We start from the raw sequence: 3,516 nt of genomic DNA, 5'->3' as shown, positions 1-3,516 counted from the left end.
TTCAGTAGAACAAGATACAAGATTCTAGCTTGCATATGCCCGGAACATGAAAATTCATTTAATGTGAGAATGTTTTATATATGAGCTTCTTCTCGACCTTTCCCTTTTATGCAACCTCTGTCGCAAATGAGTTACTCATATAGAGTTTCTCAACATCCCTTATTCTCAGATAAGAGGTGAACAGATCTTTGTTTTAACAAACATGCTTAGTGGCTTCAGAGTCCACTCCAGTCTCTCACATAGGTTATCATGCCACAAAGGTCGTTCTAGTTTGTTTTAACTAAATTAGCATTATCTTTCTGCTTATTAAGGTTTTATGTTGTCTACACATTTTTTACAAACATAACAATCTCCCTTAATTAAATTAATGCTAGATTTAGATATGCGAAACGTACCTTTCTTACGAGAGCGATGCGTAGTGTTCCATTTAACATTCTCACCTTTGCCATCTTTGGAAGATTTATTTTCAGCCACATGCGCCTATTAGCCATGTCCCTTGTAGATGACACCTTTATTCACAAACCACAATTCCGTATCAGAAACTAAAATATGAATTTTGAAGATAACATCTAAATTTACAAACTTCGTTTGAACCACCATTTCAAAAAACTCATGGTTGCCCCATAAATAATAATTTATTTAACAACAAATTTCTGCTCGTCAGAATTTTTCAGGAACATTTCTCTGTTTTGTAAAATATCGGAAAAATACTTTTACGACTCCAGAAATTCTGAAATTTTACGTGGGTAACTATCATGATGTCTATTAAATTATTTCTAAAAGGGTTTATGAAAATTCTCTCCAAGTTAGGAGATAAACTCGAAACTTTACGGCTGACCCAATTTTTTTTTTTGCTTTTTCACTCCACAAATTACATCCATGATTGTTGAGCGCAATAGTTAAATGCAAGGAACAATCAAATAAACAAATATTATTATTACTTATCTTCTTTATGAGTTCCCCAGAAAATTTTGCTGATCCATCAACATTGTTCTTACTCATTGTTACAGATAGAAAAAATAACTATCGTGTTAAGATTGTTGCGTCTGTAACAATAAAACACTCAAGAAAGATGTAAGAATAAAAGGATTAATTTCTGGAAAGTAAATAGACACTCAATTGGACTGCAAACAGAGGACAGAGTCACGTGTTCAACACTGTCCTTAACACGATAGTTGACCGGTACGCCTCAAAAATGAGTGATGCTTATACCCTGTGGTCAAGTCCTATCCAGGATAAAACTGCCCGTTGCAAGCACTGTTAGCAATACAGTACTTGCCCACTCTTACGACCTCAACAGAAATTGTGCACAGAATGAAAACAAAGGACCACACATGGGGAGAAGACGAAAAGAAGAGGATATTAGCTCTTCTGGATACAAATTGAAATGAAAAAAATGATCGACTTATATAGGGTAGAAGTGATAGAGGTCTCATTAACGCGCATTAAAACAATTAGAATTAATTTCCAAACGGTTTAAAACGTTCATGCATCATAATGTCGATCTAAAACGTTCATGCATCATAATGTTGATATAAAACGTTCATGCATCATAAATATAAAACGTTCATGCATAGACATAATGTCGCCCAAAGATTTATTTTGTTTGAAATCTTTTAAGTATTAATTCAAAAATTCAAAATAAGTTTTGCCAAAAAAGATAAGTCTTGACCCACACCCACACCCGAACCCGAGCCCGAGCCCGGCCCGGCCCGCCCGCCCGCACGAACGGACGGCGGCGACGGCGTGCGTGCTTCGGTGTGAAGCACCGCGCGTGTGTGAAAATGTGTGATTGCACCAACTAGACCATTTCCTAAGTCCTCTCCCTCGCACAAAAGTGCTAATGACCCAAGGGCCACTCTAATATCAAAATTTTCAATACTTATGGAGAGGTATCATCTTTAGTTTTCTCTAAGTGGGACTAAAGGTTCATTCACAAATAGTGAAAATCAGCTAGTTTCCTTAGTGACCAATATATCCTAAGTTCCAATCCCACCAAGACCAAAAACCAAACTATTTTATAAACTCATTTTCTCTAACAATCCCCCACATGAATGAAATACCGATAAAAAATCAGAAAACGGAAAGCGAGAAATACCACTTAGGCAAGAGGTGTCCATGAGGTCCTCAACCTTTGCTTAGTGAGAAATTTCCGGAAGTACTTGATGGACAGTGAACGCGATGTCTTGAACTACCATCGTTTGGTGTAATCCGCGATAATAACCACGCGTGATATCTCTCTAGGTGCTGTCGAGTTCGTGCCGTTGTGTGCTTTTTGTCCCTGGACAAATCCCGTTTCTCCGAATGCTCAAGAGAATCAGCTCTCTTCTCATAGGAAGCGACCCACTTCCACATTCAGATAGGTGAGTTCTATCAAGAGTGTTTACTGCTACACCCCACTTCAATCTAAAATTGAAACTATAGAACTCATTGAGACTTAATATAAAGTCATCCTCACATGCAGTCACACTATCACGTCTACACCATAGGGAAGGGGCAGAGAATGAATTCTCTGATAGTGTTTACCTTGACCCGCCACAAATTAGTTTCTCATCCGAAACCTTAATCTTGGGATCTCCAGTCAGCAAGGTTGAGTATCCTTCATGGCAAGTTTATTTAATGAGCCTAAGCCCCATCCCCTTAGATGCATTACTAACTATCTCCTTGAACAAACCTTTCGTCAAAGGGTCCGCGATATTCTCCTTGGACTTAACCCAATCAATGGAGCAGAGCCCAGCAGAATCTGCAGCGAAGCCCAGGAGCAGAAGTTGCAAGCCCAGCGAGATTGAGGTTACTAAGCCCAGCTCAGTTGGTTCAAGCCCAGCTCAGTTGGTTCAGAGCCCAGCAGCAGAGGGTGCACAAGCCCAGTTGACAGCTTCAGTTGGCAGCCCAGCAGGCTTGGCAGCAGCAACAGCAGCAGCAGCAGCTTGGCAGAGGAAGCACCAACAGCAGCAGCAACAGCAGGCAGCAGCAGCTCAGCAGAGAAGGCAACAGCAGCAGCAGGCTTTGCAGCAGCAGCTCAGGTAACAACAGATGGCAGTACCACTCCCCGGCAGCGGCGCCAAAAACTTGGTGTGACAAGCAAAGACACACAAAAGCTTGCAAGTATACAAGGCCAAGTTATGATATAGAAGGTAAGCAGGGGGTCAGTCCACAGGGAGTGGGAGCATACAAGAGAAACCTAAGCTAACAATGGTGACAATGCACTATGGCAGTGAGCAAAGCAAGGTAAATAGCATGAACTAAGGGTGCAAGGTAAAGCAGCAAAGAAACAGCTAAGAAAACAGCAAGGTAAAGCAGCAAAGAACCAAGGCTTGGAAGCCAAGGGCAAGGTGAGGATTGTGCACTGACTTCAGTGCACAAAAGGCTTCAAAGTGCAAGAAAAAAAAGGCAAGAAAATAAACTGAATTGAAAGCACACAGAACTGAAAATGTAAGTGACTGAGAAGGAATTGGTGGGTAAGCCAAGGCTTAGGATCCACCTTGTGTCCTAATCAAATGACATGTTTCTAGGTTG

This window comes from Papaver somniferum, chromosome 6 (assembly GCF_003573695.1).
Source record: "Papaver somniferum cultivar HN1 chromosome 6, ASM357369v1, whole genome shotgun sequence".
Taxonomy (NCBI): domain Eukaryota; kingdom Viridiplantae; phylum Streptophyta; class Magnoliopsida; order Ranunculales; family Papaveraceae; genus Papaver; species Papaver somniferum.
This window is presented reverse-complemented; position numbering follows the sequence as displayed.